The sequence below is a fragment of the Hypanus sabinus genome, chromosome 10 (assembly GCF_030144855.1).
Source record: "Hypanus sabinus isolate sHypSab1 chromosome 10, sHypSab1.hap1, whole genome shotgun sequence".
Classification (NCBI taxonomy): Eukaryota; Metazoa; Chordata; class Chondrichthyes; order Myliobatiformes; family Dasyatidae; genus Hypanus; species Hypanus sabinus.
The window spans coordinates 117,181,112-117,201,022 of record NC_082715.1 but is presented as its reverse complement, the minus strand read 5'-3'; positions in this window follow the sequence as shown (position 1 = coordinate 117,201,022).

Below are 19,911 nucleotides of genomic sequence, written 5' to 3'. Positions count from 1 at the left end.
GTTGTGACACTGATGTACAGTATGTTGTGAGAGAGTCCAGGGAGGAGACCGGTGAGGTTGTGACACTGATGTACAGTATGTTGTGAGAGGGGCCAGGGAGGAGACCGGTGAGGTTGTGACACTGATGTACAGTATGTTGTGAGAGAGTCCAGGGAGGAGACCGGTGAGGTTGTGACACTGATGTACAGTATGTTGTGAGAGGGGCCAGGGAGGAGACCGGTGAGGTTGTGACACTGATATACAGTATGTTGTGAGAGAGGCCAGGGAGGAGACCGGAGAGGTTGTGACACTGATGTACAGTATGTTGTGAGAGAGGCCAGGGAGGAGACCGGTGAGGTTGTGACACTGATGTACAGTATGTGTCGAGAGAGGCCAGGGAGGAGACCGGTGAGGTTGTGACAGTGATGTACTTACTGTATGTTGTGAGAGAGGCCAGGGAGGAGACAGGTGAGGTTGTGACACCGATGTACAGTATGTTGTGAGAGAGGCCAGGGAGGAGACCGGTGAGGTTGTGACACTGATGTACAGTATGTGTCGAGAGAGGCCAGGGAGGAGACTGGTGAGGTTGTGACACTGATGTACAGTATGTTGTGAGAGGGGCCAGGGAGGAGACCGGTGAGGTTGTGACACTGATGTGCAGTATGTTGTGAGAGAGGCCAGGGAGGAGACCGGTGAGGTAGTGACACTGATGTACAGTATGTTGTGAGAGAGGCCAGGGAGGAGACCGGTGAGGTTGTGACACTGATGTACAGTATGTGTCGAGAGAGGCCAGGGAGGAGACCGGTGAGGTTGTGACACTGATATACAGTATGTGTCGAGAGAGGCCAGGGAGGAGACCGGTGAGGTTGTGACACTGATGTACAGTATGTTGTGAGAGAGGCCAGGGAGGAGACCAGTGAGGTTGTGACACCGATGTACAGTATGTGTCGAGAGAGGCCAGAGAGGAGACCGGTGAGGTTGTGACACTGATGTACAGTATGTGTCGAGAGGGGCCAGGGAGGAGACCGGTGAGGTTGTGACACTGATGTTCAGTATGTTGTGAGAGAGGCCAGGGAGGAGACCGGTGAGGTTGTGACATCGATGTACAGTATGTGTCGAGAGAGGCCAGGGAGGAGACCGTTGAGGTTGTGACACTGATGTACAGCATGTTGCGAGAGAGGCCAGGGAGGAGACCGGTGAGGTTGTGACACTGATGTACAGCATGTTGCGAGAGAGGCCAGAGAGGAGACCGGTGAGGTTGTGACACTGATGTACAGTATGTTGTGAGAGAGGCCAGGGAGGAGACTGGTGAGGTTGTGACACTGATGTACAGTATGTGTCGAGCGGGGCCAGGGAGGAGACCGGTGAGGTTGTGACACTGATGTACAGTATGTTGTGAGAGAGGCCAGGGAGGAGACCGGTGAGGTTGTGACACTGATGTACAGTATGTGTCGAGAGAGGCCAGGGAGGAGACCGGTGAGGTTGTGACACTGATGTACGGTATGTGTCGAGAGAGGCCAGGGAGGAGACCGGAGAGGTTGTGACACTGATGTACAGTATGTTGTGAGAGAGGCCAGAGAGGAGACCGGTGAGGTTGTGACACTGATGTACAGTATGTTGTGAGAGAGTCCAGGGAGGAGACCGGTGAGGTTGTGACACTGATGTACAGTATGTTGCGAGAGAGGCCAGGGAGGAGACCGGTGAGGTTGTGACACTGATGTACAGTACGTTGTGAGAGAGTCCAGGGAGGAGACCGGTGAGGTTGTGACACTGATGTACAGTCTGTTGTGAGAGTGGTCAGGGAGGAGACCGGTGAGGTTGTGACACTGATGTACAGTATGTTGTGAGAGAGGCCAGGGAGGAGACCGGTGAGGTTGTGACACTGATGTACAGTATGTTGTGAGAGAGCCCAGGGAGGAGACCGGAGAGGTTGTGACACTGATGTACAGTATGTTGTGAGAGAGGCCAGGGAGGAGACCGGTGAGGTTGTGACACTGATGTACAGTATGTGTCGAGAGTGGCCAGGGAGGAGACCGGAGAGGTTGTGACACTGATGTACAGTATGTTGTGAGAGAGGCCAGGGAGGAGACCGGTGAGGTTGTGACACTGATGTACAGTATGTGTCGAGAGAGGCCAGGGAGGAGACCGGTGATTTTGTGACACTGATGTACAGCATGTTGCGAGAGAGGCCAGGGAGGAGACCGGTGAGGTTGTGACACTGATGTACAGTATGTTGTGAGAGAGCCCAGGGAGGAGACCGGTGAGGTTGTGACACTGACGTACAGTATGTTGTGAGAGAGGCCAGGGAGGAGACCGGTGAGGTTGTGACACTGATGTACATTATGTTGTGAGAGAGGCCAGGGAGGAGACCGGTGAGGTTGTGACACTGACGTACAGTATGTTGTGAGAGAGGCCAGCGAGGAGACCGGTGAGGTTGTGACACTGATGTACAGTATGTGTCGAGAGAGGCCAGGGAGGAGACCGGTGAGGTTGTGACACTGATGTACAGCATGTTGCGAGAGAGGCCAGGGAGGAGACCGGTGAGGTTGTGACACTGACGTACAGTATGTTGTGAGAGAGGCCAGGGAGGAGACCGGTGAGGTTGTGACACTGATGTACATTATGTTGTGAGAGAGGCCAGGGAGGAGACCGGTGAGGTTGTGACACTGATGTACAGTATGTGTCGAGAGAGGCCAGGGAGGGGACCGGTGAGGTTGTGACACTGATGTACAGTATGTTGTGAGAGAGCCCAGGGAGGAGACCGGAGTGGTTGTGACACTGATGTACAGTATGTTGTGAGAGAGGTCAGGGAGGAGACCGGTGAGGTTGTGACACTGATGTACAGTATGTGTCGAGAGAGGCCAGGGAGGAGACCGGTGAGGTTATGACACTGATGTACAGTATGTTGTGAGAGAGGCCAGGGAGGAGACCGGTGAGGTTGTGACACTGATGTACAGTATGTTGTGAGAGAGGCCTGGGAGGAGACCGGTGAGGTTGTGACAGTGATGTACAGTATGTTGTGAGAGAGGCCAGGGAGGAGTCCGGTGAGGTTGTGACACTGATGTACAGTATGTGTCGAGAGAGGCCTGGGAGGAGACCGGTGAGGTTGTGACACTGATGTACAGTATGTGTCGAGAGAGTCCAGGGAGGAGACCGGTGAGGTTGTGACAGTGATGTACAGTATGTTGTGAAAGGGGCCAGGGAGGAGACCGGTGAGGTTGTGACACTGATGTACAGTATGTTGTGAGCGAGGCCAGGGAGGAGACCGGTGAGGTTGTGACAGTGATGTACAGTATGTGTCGAGAGAGGCCAGGGAGGGGACCGGTGAGGTTGTGACACTGATGTACAGTATGTTGTGAGAGGGGCCAGGGAGGAGACCGGTGAGGTTGTGACACTGATGTACAGTATGTGTCGAGAGAGGCCTGGGAGGAGACCGGTGAGGTTGTGACAGTGATGTACAGTCTGTTGTGAGAGTGGTCAGGGAGGAGACCGGTGAGGTTGTGACACTGATGTACAGTATGTTGTGAGAGAGGCCAGGGAGGAGACCGGTGAGGTTGTGACACTGATGTACAGTATGTTGTGAGAGAGCCCAGGGAGGAGACCGGAGAGGTTGTGACACTGATGTACAGTATGTTGTGAGAGAGGCCAGGGAGGAGACCGGTGAGGTTGTGACACTGATGTACAGTATGTGTCGAGAGAGGCCAGGGAGGAGACCGGTGAGGTTGTGACACTGATGTACAGCATGTTGCGAGAGAGGCCAGGGAGGAGACCGGTGAGGTTGTGACACTGATGTACAGTATGTTGTGAGAGAGCCCAGGGAGGAGACCGGTGAGGTTGTGACACTGACGTACAGTATGTTGTGAGAGAGGCCAGGGAGGAGACCGGTGAGGTTGTGACACTGATGTACATTATGTTGTGAGAGAGGCCAGGGAGGAGACCGGTGAGGTTGTGACACTGATATACAGTATGTTGCGAGAGAGGCCAGGGAGGAGACCGGTGAGGTTGTGACACTGATGTACATTATGTTGTGAGAGAGGCCAGGGAGGAGACCGGTGAGGTTGTGACACTGATGTACAGTATGTGTCGAGAGAGGCCAGGGAGGAGACCGGTGAGGTTGTGACACTGATGTACAGCATGTTGCGAGAGAGGCCAGGGAGGAGACCGGTGAGGTTGTGACACTGATGTACAGTATGTTGTGAGAGAGCCCAGGGAGGAGACCGGAGTGGTTGTGACACTGATGTACAGTATGTTGTGAGAGAGGTCAGGGAGGAGACCGGTGAGGTTGTGACACTGATGTACAGTATGTGTCGAGAGAGGCCAGGGAGGGGACCGGTGAGGTTGTGACACTGATGTACAGTATGTTGTGAGAGGGGCCAGGGAGGAGTCCGGTGAGGTTGTGACACTGATGTACAGTATGTGTCGAGAGAGGCCTGGGAGGAGACCGGTGAGGTTGTGACAGTGATGTACAGTATGTTGTGAAAGGGGCCAGGGAGGAGACCGGTGAGGTTGTGACACTGATGTACAGTATGTTGTGAGCGAGGCCAGGGAGGAGACCGGTGAGGTTGTGACAGTGATGTACAGTATGTGTCGAGAGAGGCCAGGGAGGGGACCGGTGAGGTTGTGACACTGATGTACAGTATGTTGTGAGAGGGGCCAGGGAGGAGACCGGTGAGGTTGTGACACTGATGTACAGTATGTGTCGAGAGAGGCCTGGGAGGAGACCGGTGAGGTTGTGACAGTGATGTACAGTATGTTGTGAAAGGGGCCAGGGAGGAGACCGGTGAGGTTGTGACACTGATGTACAGTATGTTGTGAGAGAGGCCAGGGAGGAGACCGGTGAGGTTGTGACACTGATGTACAGTATGTTGTGAGAGAGGCCAGGGAGGAGACCGGTGAGGTTGTGACACTGATGTACAGTATGTTGTGAGAGAGGCCAGGGAGGAGACAGGTGAGATTGTGACACTGATGTACAGTATGTTGTGAGGGAGGCCAGGGAGGAGACCGGTGAGGTTGTGACACTGATGTACAGTATGTTGTGAGAGGGGCCAGGGAGGAGACCGGTGAGGTTGTGACACTGATGTACAGTATGTTGTGAGAGAGGCCAGGGAGGAGACCGGTGAGGTTGTGACACTGACGCACAGTATGTTGTGAGAGAGGCCAGGGAGGAGACCGGTGAGGTTGTGACACTGATGTACAGTATGTTGTGAGAGAGGCCAGGGAGGAGACCGGTGAGGTTGTGACACTGACGTACAGTATGTTGTGAGAGAGGCCTGGGAGGAGACCGGTGAGGTTGTGACACTGATGTACAGTATGTGTCGAGAGAGGCCAGGGAGGAGACCGGTGAGGTTGTGACAGTGATGTACAGTATGTGTCGAGAGAGGCCAGGGAGGAGACCGGTGAGGTTGTGACACTGATGTACAGTATGTTGTGAGAGAGGCCAGGGAGGAGACCGGTGAGGTTCTGACACTGATGTACAGTATGTTGTGAGAGAGGCCAGGGAGGAGACCGGTGAGGTTGTGACACTGATGTACAGTATGTTGCGAGAGAGGCTAGGGAGGAGACCGGTGAGGTTGTGACACTGATGTACAGTATGTTGTGAGAGAGGCCAGGGAGGAGACCGGTGAGGTTGTGACACTGATGTACAGTATATTGTGAGAGAGGCCAGGGAGGTGACCGGTGAGGTTGTCACACTGACGTACAGTATGTTGTGAGAGAGGCCAGGGAGGAGACCGGTGAGGTTGTGACAGTGATGTACAGTATGTTGTGAGAGGGGTCAGTGAGGAGACCGGTGAGGTTGTGACACTGATGTACAGTATGTGTCGAGAGAGGCCAGGGAGGAGACCGGTGAGGTTGTGACAGTGATGTACAGTATGTTGTGAGAGGGGCCAGGGAGGAGACCGGTGAGGTTGTGACACTGATGTACAGTATGTGTCGAGATAGGCCAGGGAGGAGACCGGTGAGGTTGTGACAATGATGTACAGTATGTTGTGAGAGAGGCCAGGGAGGAGACCGGTGAGGTTGTGACAATGATGTACAGTATGTTGTGAGAGAGGCCAGGGAGGAGACCGGTGAGGTTGTGACAATGATGTACAGTATGTTGTGAGAGAGGCCAGGGAGGAGACCGGTGAGGTTGTGACACTGATGTACAGGATGTTGTGAGAGAGGCCAGGGAGGAGACCGGTGAGATTGTGACACTGATGTACAGTATGTTGTGAGAGAGGCCAGTGAGGAGACCGGTGAGGTTGTGACACTGATGTACAGTATGTTGTGAGAGAGGCCAGGGAGGAGACCGGTGAGGTTGTGACACTGATGTACAGTATGTTGTTGGAGGGGCCAGGGAGGAGACCGGTGAGGTTGTGACAGTGATGTACAGTATGTTGTGAGAGAGGCCAGGGAGGAGACCGGTGAGGTTGTGACACTGATGTACAGTATGTTGTGAGAGGGGCCAGGGAGGAGACCGGTGAGGTTGTGACACTGATGTACAGTATGTGTCGAGAGAGGCCAGGGAGGGGACCGGTGAGGTTGTGACACTGATGTACAGTATGTTGTGAGAGGGGCCAGGGAGGAGACCGGTGAGGTTGTGACACTGATGTACAGTATGTGTCGAGAGAGGCCTGGGAGGAGACCGGTGAGGTTGTGACAGTGATGTACAGTATGTTGTGAAAGGGGCCAGGGAGGAGACCGGTGAGGTTGTGACACTGATGTACAGTATGTTGTGAGCGAGGCCAGGGAGGAGACCGGTGAGGTTGTGACACTGATGTACAGTATGTTGTGAGAGAGGCCAGGGAGGAGACCGGTGAGGTTGTGACACTGATGTACAGTATGTTGTGAGAGAGGCCAGGGAGGAGACCGGTGAGGTTGTGACACTGATGTACAGTATGTTGTGAGAGGGGCCAGGGAGGAGACCGGTCAGGTTGTGACACTGATGTACAGTATGTTGTGAGAGAGGCCAGGGAAGAGACCGGTGAGGTTGTGACACTGATGTACAGTATGTTGTGAGAGAGGCCAGGGAGGAGACCGGTGAGGTTGTGACACTGATGTACAGTATGTGTCGAGAGAGGCCAGGGAGGGGACCGGTGAGGTTGTGACACTGATGTACAGTATGTTGTGAGAGGGGCCAGGGAGGAGACCGGTGAGGTTGTGACACTGATGTACAGTATGTGTCGAGAGAGGCCTGGGAGGAGACCGGTGAGGTTGTGACAGTGATGTACAGTATGTTGTGAAAGGGGCCAGGGAGGAGACCGGTGAGGTTGTGACACTGATGTACAGTATGTTGTGAGCGAGGCCAGGGAGGAGACCGGTGAGGTTGTGACACTGATGTACAGTATGTTGTGAGAGAGGCCAGGGAGGAGACCGGTGAGGTTGTGACACTGATGTACAGTATGTTGTGAGAGGGGTCAGGGAGGAGACCGGTGAGGTTGTGACACTGATGTACAGTATGTTGTGAGAGAGGCCAGGGAGGAGACCGGTGAGGTTGTGACACTGATGTACAGTATGTTGTGAGAGAGGCCAGGGAGGAGACCGGTGAGGTTGTGACACTGATGTACAGTATGTTGTGAGAGAGGCCAGGGAGGAGACCGGTGAGGTTGTGACACTGACGCACAGTATGTTGTGAGAGAGGCCAGGGAGGAGACCGGTGAGGTTGTGACACTGATGTACAGTATGTTGTGAGAGAGGCCAGGGAGGAGACCGGTGAGGTTGTGACACTGATGTACAGTATGTTGTGAGAGAGGCCAGGGAGGAGACCGGTGAGGTTGTGACACTGATGTACAGGATGTTGTGAGAGAGGCCAGTGAGGAGACCGGTGAGATTGTGACACTGATGTACAGTATGTTGTGAGAGAGGCCAGGGAGGAGACCGGTGAGGTTGTGACACTGATGTACAGTATGTTGTGACAGAGGCCAGGGAGGAGACCGGTGAGGTTGTGACACTGATGTACAGTATGTTGTGAGAGAGGCCAGGGAAGAGACCGGTGAGGTTGTGACACTGATGTACAGTATGTTGTGAGAGAGGCCAGGGAGGAGACCGGTGAGGTTGTGACACTGATGTACAGTATGTGTCGAGAGAGGCCAGGGAGGGGACCGGTGAGGTTGTGACACTGATGTACAGTATGTTGTGAGAGGGGCCAGGGAGGAGACCGGTGAGGTTGTGACACTGATGTACAGTATGTTGTGAGAGGGGCCAGGGAGGAGACCGGTGAGGTTGTGACAGTGATGTACAGTATGTTGTGAAAGGGGCCAGGGAGGAGACCGGTGAGGTTGTGACACTGATGTACAGTATGTTGTGAGCGAGGCCAGGGAGGAGACCGGTGAGGTTGTGACACTGATGTACAGTATGTTGTGAGAGAGGCCAGGGAGGAGACCGGTGAGGTTGTGACACTGATGTACAGTATGTTGTGAGAGGGGTCAGGGAGGAGACCGGTGAGGTTGTGACACTGATGTACAGTATGTTGTGAGAGAGGCCAGGGAGGAGACCGGTGAGGTTGTGACACTGATGTACAGTATGTTGTGAGAGAGGCCAGGGAGGAGACCGGTGAGGTTGTGACACTGATGTACAGTATGTTGTGAGAGAGGCCAGGGAGGAGACCGGTGAGGTTGTGACACTGACGCACAGTATGTTGTGAGAGAGGCCAGGGAGGAGACCGGTGAGGTTGTGACACTGATGTACAGTATGTTGTGAGAGAGGCCAGGGAGGAGACCGGTGAGGTTGTGACACTGATGTACAGTATGTTGTGAGAGAGGCCAGGGAGGGGACCGGTGAGGTTGTGACACTGACGTACAGTATGTTGTGAGAGGGGCCAGGGAGGAGACCGGTGAGGTTGTGACACTGATGTACAGTATGTTGTGAGAGAGGCAAGGGAGGAGACCGGTGAGGTTGTGACACTGATGTACAGTATGTTGTGAGAGAGGCCAGGGAGGAGACCGGTGAGGTTGTGACACTGACGTACAGTATGTTGTGAGAGAGGCCTGGGAGGAGACCGGTGAGGTTGTGACACTGATGTACAGTATGTGTCGAGAGAGGCCAGGGAGGAGACCGGTGAGGTTGTGACAGTGATGTACAGTATGTTGTGAGAGAGGCCTGGGAGGAGTCCGGTGAGGTTGTGACACTGATGTACAGTATGTTGTGAGAGAGGCCAGGGAGGAGACAGGTGAGGTTGTGACACTGATGTACAGTATGTGTCGAGAGAGGCCAGGGAGGAGACCGGTGAGGTTGTGACAGTGATGTACAGTATGTTGTGAGAGAGGCCAGGGAGGAGACCGGTGAGTTTGTGACACTGATGTACAGTATGTTGCGAGAGAGGCTAGGGAGGAGACCGGTGAGGTTGTGACACTGATGTACAGTATGTTGTGAGAGAGGCCAGGGAGGAGACCGGTGAGGTTGTGACACTGATGTACAGTATATTGTGAGAGAGGCCAGGGAGGTGACCGGTGAGGTTGTCACACTGACGTACAGTATGTTGTGAGAGAGGCCAGGGAGGAGACCGGTGAGGTTGTGACAGTGATGTACAGTATGTTGTGAGAGGGGTCAGGGAGGAGACCGGTGAGGTTGTGACACTGATGTACAGTATGTGTCGAGAGAGGCCAGGGAGGAGACCGGTGAGGTTGTGACAGTGATGTACAGTATGTTGCGACAGAGGCCAGGGAGGAGACCGGTGAGGTTGTGACACTGATGTACAGTATGTTGTGAGAGAGGCCAGGGAGGAGACCGGTGAGGTTGTGACAATGATGTACAGTATGTTGTGAGAGAGGCCAGGGAGGAGACCGGTGAGGTTGTGACAATGATGTACAGTATGTTGTGAGAGAGGCCAGGGAGGAGACCGGTGAGGTTGTGACAATGATGTACAGTATGTTGTGAGAGAGGCCAGGGAGGAGACCGGTGAGGTTGTGACACTGATGTACAGGATGTTGTGAGAGAGGCCAGGGAGGAGACCGGTGAGATTGTGACACTGATGTACAGTATGTTGTGAGAGAGGCCAGGGAGGAGACCGGTGAGGTTGTGACACTGATGTACAGTATGTTGTGAGAGAGGCCAGGGAGGAGACCGGTGAGGTTGTGACACTGATGTACAGTATGTTGTGAGAGAGGCCAGGGAGGAGACCGGTGAGGTTGTGACAGTGATGTACAGTATGTTGTGAGAGAGGCCAGGGAGGAGACCGGTGAGGTTGTGACACTGATGTACAGTATGTTGTGAGAGGGGCCAGGGAGGAGACCGGTGAGGTTGTGACACTGATGTACAGTATGTTGTGAGAGAGGCCAGGGAGGAGACCGGTGAGGTTGTGACACTGATGTACAGTATGTTGTGAGAGAGGCAAGGGAGGAGACTGGTGAGGTTCTGACAGTGATGTACAGTATGTTTCCCAACCTGTAAGCTGGATGCCCCTTAGCCACAAACATTGTCCCAGAAGGTAGAAGAATAGCCAATGTTGTTCCTTTATTGAAGAAGAACAAAAAGGGTCAAGTGATGAAATAATCGGTAAGGGAAAATATTGAAGACGATCTTTGTGACAGGAATTACTCATACTTGGAAGGCTTGGACTGATTAGAAATATGCATCATTGACTTGTGAGGGTGTAAATTCCTGTCTCATGAATTTGATTGATTCTTTTGATGATGTGAAAAAGAGGATTGATGAGGGTAGATTCGTTGGTATTGTCTACTTTGACTTCAATAGAACATTTGTTAAGGTTCCTCATGGTAGGCTGATCCGAATCATTGGATCTCATGGGATTAATGGTAAGGTCATCTGTCAAACTCCTACACTGAGGAAGACAGTCAATTCCAAAGGCTCATGACCTGAAATATCCACTGTCTATTTTCCTCCACTGATAGTGCCTGACCATCGAGTTCCTCCAGCACATTGTTGGTGTAGCCTTTGCAGTTTCCCCTTATAACTCAAGCTCCCCCCTCCCCAGTCCTGGCAATGTTACTCTGAACATCTTCTGCACCTTCTTCCAGCTTAATTACACCCTTCCTATGGTGTGGTAGTGAGGAATTTGCTCTCAAGTGTTGGAGTGGGAATAGAACCAGAAAGTAACTGAACTCTCAGAGGAGAGTGCTACCAACTGAATCACAGCCAATGCCCTGTGACTTGGCTGAAGGGTACCCACACCTTGATGATTTGTTCAAATCCTCACCATTCCTTCTATTCTAGCAATATTGTCTCCCAGAGGTACATTTGGTCCATTCTGAAAGCTTCCGGAAAAAGTAAGCATCTTCAGGTTCCAAGGCGTCAGCATATCTGAGGATCTGTCCTGTGCCTATCACGTTGATGCAATCACGAAGAAAGTGTGCCAGGGGCTCTGCTTCATTAGGAGATTTGGTATGTCATCTTAGTCTCTTTCAAATTTCTATAGATGATTTTGCATTCCTGTACATTGGAGCATTTGGGATGCTTCAATATACTGGATCACAAAAGGCTCACTCATCTCTATGTTGGGCACAACCTATCCCACCATCAAAGACATCTTCAAGAGGTAACTCCATTACTAAGGATCTTCACCAACTGGGACATGTCCTCTTCTCAATACTAACATTGGGAAGGAGGTACAAGAGCCTGAAGACTCTCGCTCAAAAATCTAGGAGCAGCTTTTTCCCCTTCACCATCAGATATTTGGAAGTCTATGAACTCTATCGCGTTATTCCTTTGTTTGCAATATCTGTTCATTTTTGTAATTTATAGTAATTTCAAATATTTGCGCTGAACTGCCAACTAAAGATTAGCTTTACTTATCACATGTGCATTGAAACATACAACAAAATGCATAGTTTTCCGTTAAATTAAACCAGAGAGGATTGTGTTGGGCAGCCCGCAAATGTTGCCAAGCTTCTGGCACCAACATTGTATGTCCACAACTCACTACCCTTAACTGTATTCCTTTGGAATGTAGGAAGAAAACCAGATCACCTACAGGAAACCCACGTGGTCCCGGGGAGAACATACAGGGAGTGGCAGGAATTGAACAGTGATTGGTGATGACTCGTGTTGTAAACCAATGGCTAACCACTAAGCCACCATACCGCCCCTCTAAACAAGAAACTTCACAGCAAGTGCTGGTGGTAATTAATTTGACTCCAGTATCTGCAATTGCATTTATATTTATTCAGTGTGCATGACCTACTAAGAGAATGAAGAATAATCCAGTGGATTCATCCCAGCACATTGCCCATGTTAATCATATTCTGAATGACTAGAGTGCTGGCTGATTGAAACCCAGGGCAACAGAGAATGAGTCCACAGTACTAAGCTTTAGATGAAAACAAACTATATTATTTGGTTTCATTCTCCTTGAAGGTGAAGGGGTTAAGTCAAAGTTCACACAGCCGAAGAGGATGCTCTGGACTGTGACAAAGAAGCAAGGCTGTACTCAATGGCTTTATCTCTCCAAGAAAAACAATTAAAGCAAACATCCTGCTACTAGTTTCAGCTCACTTTGCTGTTTAGCCCCTGTTAAGATGATGAATGTAGGATCTTTTACATAACCGGAATTTAAAAATTAAACTGTCTGTTAAAACACAGTTTGGAACTTAATGACTGTTCAGTCACTCTGTTTGCTTGTGCATTCCAAACCCAAGCCACATGACGCTCAGATAAAACATTTTCCTCAGGATGTTCTTGGTTCATTTCTCCCTGCTTCCTAAGATTTTGAACCATTGATCACCAACTTTCTCTCCCTCCAAACTTGAGTCATCAATAACCACCAGTTTCTCCATCCAATTATAAACCCATTCATTAAGATCTTGACTCATCATCCATGTCAACACTATTTCAAAGCTCTAAATAAATTTATTATCAAAATGCAGCTATATCACCATATACAACCCTGCGATTCATTTTCTTGTGGGCATACTCAATAAATCCATAATAGAATAATAACCATAATAGAATCAATGAGATATCACACCAACTTCGGCATTCAACCAATGTGCAAACGACACAAACTCAGCAAAAAAATTTGAGGTCATTAACTTTGGTACACAAACAGAAAATGCAGTGTATTTGTTAAATGGTAGTGTGGTGAACTACATAAACCTGTCTGGACATGCTCCCCCCACTGACTTTTCCTGTGGCTCCTCCCACAGATCCCGGTATAAAGGCAATTGGAGGCACTGCCCCTTCCTCAGTCTCCAGGATGTTGTGTGGTGATCACTTGTTGCTTGTTCTTACCTCCAGCCAATAAAAGCCTACCTTAACCCACGTCTCAGAATTATTGATGGTGCATCAGGTAGGAGATTGAGTGGTACTGATATTCAAAGGACCTAGATGCATACAAGTCACTGAAAACTGATGTCCAGCTGCAGCAGGAAGGCAAGTGATATATTATAGGAGAAAATTATTACAGGAGTAAAGATGTCTTATGGCAATTGAATAGAAATAAATAATAAACAAACAAACAAACAAACAAATAAATAGGTAAATAAATAGATAGATAGATAGATAGATAAATAAATAAATAAATGGATGGATAAATAAATAAGAGTAAATACTGAAAAAGCAATAAATATCAAGAACATGGGATGAAGAGTCCTTGAAAGTGAGTCTCCATTCTATCTCCAAATACTTTGGTTCATGTAGTATCTAGATAGTTATTGACTGTTCCTGACTGAGCATCTATACTCTTTGTGTCAATAATTCCAAAGATTTACCATCCATTCTGAAGAAATCAATCTTTATTTCAGTCCCAAATGGCCAACCATAATCTCTTGACTGTTATCCCTGGTCCTAGACTTTTTCCACCAGAGGAGATCTGCTTTCTTACAACCATCTTTTCCAGTACTGTAAGAAAGTTGTACCTTTCAGTGAGATCTTCTTTCATTCTTCTCAACTCCAGAGTATACTGACCCTGTCTATTCCCTCTCCAGTAAGTATACTTAATTCGCCAAATGTAGTCTCATCAAAGCCTATACAATTACTGTAAGACATCTTTCCTCCTGTAATAATTTTCTCCCATGATATAGACTAATATATCATTTGCCTTCCTGCTGCAGCTGGACATCAGTTTTCAGTGACTTGAATGCATATCGATCCTTTGAATATCAGTACCACTCAGTCTCCTACCATTTAACACATGTACTCAATTTTCTGTTTCTGTATCAAACTTAATGACCTCAATTTTTTTTAAAAAAACACATTATATTCTATTGGCTATGCTCTCATCCGCTGACCGATTGCCCAAGTCATCAACAGACTTGGAAAGATGTTATTTTTGTCCTTAGCCAAACGGTTGCTGTAGATTGTGAATAGCTAGGGCCCTGATACTGATCTTTGTGCCCACAACTAGCCATATGCATGAACCGAGAGACCAAATTTTACAACTTCAGCAACAGAGGCTTCTGTGTTTTTCTGTTGACCCATGACCAGCAATGAGGCTGGATTCTAGTTTGCTATGGGATGAAGTCAGGGAAACGTGTTAAGGGTGAAATGTCGGTTGAGGAGATCTTTACTGTCTTTCTTCAATGGGCACTGGCAGTCTCTCTATGGATAAGCTCTTAAGACAAATAAACTTGGCTACGTGCAAAAAATCTTGTAACATAAGTAGTGGTTACAATCAGTAGTGTAAACTCTTAACAAAAACAAAAGAAACCAGTTACATTGCCACACACATGGCTTCCTGAGTTTGAAGGGCTTACTCATGCAACCCCACCCCACCATGTTTATGAGCAGTAGAATGCTTGGACTGTAGTCCTTTCCCACACAGCCTTACCAGGACTGCACTGAATTTCAGAGCTTCCCTCAGCATGTGTTCCTGCAGCCTGGACAATACTGGAATGGGAACATTCACGTGTCTAAGAATGGGAGCTAAGTGTTTTGATTCCATGGACAATAACTACTAAACTAAACCCAACCCTCTTTTAGACATGTTATAGGAGAACAACCTTCCTCAAGAGGAGGGAAGGAAAAGACCATAAGACATAGGTGCACAATCATCTCATTTGGCCCAATGAGTTTGCTCTGCCATTCATTCCATCATGGCTGATTAATATCCCTCTCAACCTCGTTTTCCTCCCTTCTCTCCGAAACCTTTGACACTCCAACTAATCAAGAATTTATCAATCTTCATTTTAAAGATCCCCAATGACTTGGCCTCCACTGCTGTCTGTGGCTATGAATTCTACAGATACCCCCCCCCCCCCCCACCACCACCCTCAGCCAAAGACATTCATCATCGTCTCTGTTGTAAATGGACATCCGGCTATCCTGAGGCTACGCCCTCTGGTCCTAGACTTCCCCGTAAACAGGAAGCATCCTCTCCACGTCCACTCGAACTAAGCCTTTCAATATTTGATAGAAGGTGAGAGGGGATCACATTGAAATCTAAACTCCAGCAGGTACAGGCCCAGAGCCATCAAGTGCTCCTCATCCCTTAACTCCTTCAGTCCTAGAACCATTCACATGAACTTCCTCCGGACCTGCTCCAATGCCAGCACATTTTTTCTTAGATAAGGGGCCCAAAACTGCTTAGAATACTCTAAGTGCTGTCTGACCAGTGCTTTATAAAGCCTCAGCATCACATCCTTGCTTTTATATTTTAGTCCACCCAGAATGAATGCTAACATTGCATTTGCCTTCCTCACCACCAACTCAAGAAGTAATTTAACATTTAGGAACTCCTGCATGATTTTTGCTGCCACAAAATATAAAAATCCTGAAATATATGAGTGTTGATAAACCTGATTCTGATACGGATCCCTGATGTGGACTGAGAGTGGGGGAAAAAGGCAGGGAGAGGGGAATCATGGTCGGGAAAAGTGGAAGGGAGACAGGAGGGAGCAGGAAACACCAGGAAGACATTCTGTAATGATCAATAAACTAATTGTTTGGAATTAGATGACCTTGCCTGGTGTTCCAGGGCTGGGTGTGTCTGAACCCGCAGCACCCACACACCACAGCACTCCTTCCCTGCCACCTGTCCCACACCCCTCCTGCAGGGCTCCAACCTCACCGTTCCCAACATCCTTTGCTCCAGACCGATTTACAGACTTGCTCTCTGCTCCACATTGACAAATACAGTACTGGACAGAAGTGTTAGAACCTCTAGCTCTATATATGTGCCTAAGACTTTTGTATAGTACTCTATAACATAAAAAGAAGCAGTAGCAACACCAATAGTCATAGGCACCAACCGGAAAAGGCCTCCTTAAATCCCATTCTTTGTCTCCTGTCAGTCAGCTGATCTTCTATCCATGCTAATACCATGGGCTCTTGATAAGCAGCTTCATGTGCGGCACCTTGTCACGCTTCCCAAAGTGGCTTTTAGCTCAGGAACTATACATTCCTGAACCATACAGTATGGAGGCAGGCCCATCAGCCCAGCTAGTCCATACTGACCATCAAGCATCCATGGACATTAATACGACTTTATGCTTAAATGTAATGGGAATGCGGAGTTCTTCTCAACTCCTGGAATTCCCATCCCCTCTTCCTCTAGAACCTTTTGGTGCCGAGTGGGAAGACAGAGTCAGAGAAACTGGTCAGTTACTAATATCAGAATTGAGATTTATAGGTTTTTCTGAAGTGTACGGAAGTGGTAGTGCTGGACGAACAGTTTGCTGTAGATATTCAGCAGGTCAGGCAGCCTCTATAGAGAAAGAGACTGAATTAATGTGATTGTTGATATTTATTGGACAAGGGAAGATAGCAGCTCAATCATGAAGTAATTGAATGAAAGGCAGGCTCGTGAGACTGATTAGCCTTCCACAGCCCTGATAACCTTCTCATAAGTCTTATCCAAAGGAACTGTGTTAATGACGGCTCCTTTATGGAGGCAATGAAGTAGCATCCTGTAGCCTGGATGCTCAAATCCCTCAAGGGGAGACAAGAAAAGAAATAATTTGGACTTAATCCCACCTAGTCTTCATGACTATACCAATGGATTGTCACAGAAGCTTTTAGTTCGCAAAGGTTACTGCAGGCAAAAGGCACTGAGCTAAAAGATCGGTTAAGGGTGCCACAGTAACGTGACGGCATGACACAATTGCAGGTCGAGCATTGGAGTGCGGAGTTCAGTTCCAGCATCGTCTGTAAGGAGCACATATGTTCTCCCCGTTACCACATGGGTTTCCTCAGGGTGCCTCAGTTTTCTCCACCATCCAAAGACAGACTGGTTAGTAGATTAACTTGACATTGTAAATTGGCCTGCGATTAGGCTGGGGTCAAGTAGGTGGGATACTGAGCAACTCAGCTCAATGGGCCTAAGTAAATAAATATAAATAAAATATTATTGTACACAGCATTAATTGCGGGTAGCTGGGAACTCTGCCTCCAGAAGCTTTTAGACCATTTGTGTTAAAACTATCGGAAAGAATATCATATGTGTGTGAAGTTGCACAAGTGGCAGAGAAACAGTATAAATGTAAAGAGCGGTCAGACATCAAGAAGAACGACAGAAACACGAGGATGAACCAGAATCCATTAATTTCTGCGACGGATGTCTGGTTTGTCTACAGCTCATGGATATGTTGTTTTACCTTGTAGGAATTTTACCTGCGTTTTGGAAATCATTTGTCTTTTAAAGTGGTTTGTAGTTTGGAAGTCTTTTATAAGATAGAAGTTGTCTGACAGTTTTAAATGTGCTTAAAATATGCTGTTTGGATTTAAACGTGTATCACTGAAAATAAAAGACTGTTTAAACTTCTTTATTAGCTTGAAGTATCTCCTCCTTGCCAAGAAGGAAGAACCCATCATTCAAATGGTGGACATTGGCAGTAAAACTTGCTTTGGAGGATAAACAGGGAAGTGAACTAGTCTTTAAAGATTGGGTAGTTACAGTAAAACTTCCCTTTAATGAGTGTATCCATAGCTATCTACAGTATATTGGAGAAGGCTTTAGGACTTTGTTTGAATTTAGAAGTTCACGGTCAGCAAATCCAATACATTCACAGTTGGCACCCAATGTAGTCATGTTATACCAAAGTAATTTTTATAAAGAATTATTATATAGCAGTAGTTCAACTCAGAGCGCATTCACTATAGAATGGCCAACATCCTGGTTCCAGTAGATGTGCAGGTAAATGCTGGTTGGTATTATGAATGTGTTAATGGTATATCAGAAATATGGGATAATACCTGAACTGCTCCTCAAATTGAACATGATGATTATTTTATTATTGAAGTCAGAGACTAGAATGATGAAGGGATAGAACACAGAGAAGGATACAGATTAGACAGAGCAAGCCCCGCTGTATGACCCTGCTGTTTTGATACTGATACTATTCAAGGCAATGATCATTGGGAGCTGACAGGGAAAATTTAAATTGTACTCATACATGTTGATGCACCATCAATAACTTACTCTGAGACGTAAGGCGAGATATCAGCTTTTATTGACTGAAGAAGGAACCAGCAGTGAGTGACCATCATATTACATCCTGGAGAATGAGGCAGAGGATCAGACCTCGATCGCCTTTATACAGGGGCCTGTGGGAGGAGCCACAGGAGCAGTCAGAAGGGGGTGTGTCCAGACAGGCACATAGTTCACCACATTCACCCCCCCCCCCACTTTGTTTGAAAGAGTCCCCATGTGGCGAAGTTTCTTACAGGTCAAGTCTAGCAGGTGGTCAAATCTGTCGCTGCGATCTACGTAGCACCGGCTGTGATTGCACCGATGCCGGCAACATTGGAGATTGCACAGGAGACGGAGGTTGTGCTGGTTCCAGCTCATGCATGTGCGAGGCACCTGGTATATAAGTGTCATGAGGAGTCCATGTAGGGCCTGGTGAGCGCAGTGTCACCTCGGGTACAGGGTTCATAGTTACCGGAGAGTGTTCAGGGTAGTGGTCTGCTGCACCTGCGGGCGCCAGGTCGCGGATGGAGACCGTGTCCTCCCGCCCATCAGGTAAGACCACGTAAGCATACTGGGGGTTCGCATGCAGAAGGTGAACCCTCTCGACCAGCGGGGAGTATTTATTGCTCCTCACATGTTTCCGGAGCAGCACTGGCCCCGGGGACATCAGCCAAACTGGTAGAGCGGTCCCAGTGACAGACTTCCTGGGAAAAGAGAATAGGAGTTCGCGAGGGTGGGGTGGGGCCACCATCCAACCACCTGGGCCCTCCAAGGGCTTGTGCTTGGCTCAATGATCGCCTCCCTGAGCAGCCGCTGCACCTCTGACTGAATGAAGGCCCTGTCCCCTGCACTGTACCTCCTGCTTTTAGTCGCCACCGGTTTACAGTCGGGGTCAGGTTGGCGAACAGCGGCGGGGGAGGGACCTTGAGAGTGGAGAGACTGCAAGTGGTGTCGGTAGCGCAGCTGTCGTGTTGGATGGGATGTGTGTGTCGCTGTGTGTGTGTGGTCAGTGGTGATGAAGTCCCACAGAACTGAGGATTCCGGACAGTGAGTGGTGGGAGGGGCCCGTCATATACCATAGTCACACTTTCGAGGTGGCTCTGGAAGTCCAGCCCCAATAGCACAGGTGCGCACAGATTAGGCATGACCAGTAGTGCAAAGTTCCGATATTCTGTGCCTTGCACCACCAGTGTCGCTACACAACCCGCCCGGATGTCTGTGGAATGCGATCCAGAAACCAAATGGATCTTCTGACTTACTGGCCGTGTTGCAAGTCCGCAGTGTTGCACTGTGTCTGGGTGAATGAAACTCTTAGTGCTGCCTGTGTCAAACAGGCAGCTAGTCCTGTGCCCCTCCACCCGGATGTCCATCATGGACCTTGCAAGTTGGTGTGGGGCGCTTTGGTCGAGGGTTACAGTGGCCAGAGTTGGATCGCCGTCGGGGTACCCGGTAAGCATCGGAGGGTCGGGGGCGGGGCGTGCTGATGCCGACAACGATGGCCGCCCACATCCGGGGTACCCGGTAAGCATCAGAGGGTCGGGGGCGGGGCATGCTGACGCCGACAAAGATGGCCGCCCACATCCGGGCATGCAAGATGGCGGCCCCCACGTCTCACCCGCAGCGCTGCACACCGCTCGCAGTTTAGACTTACA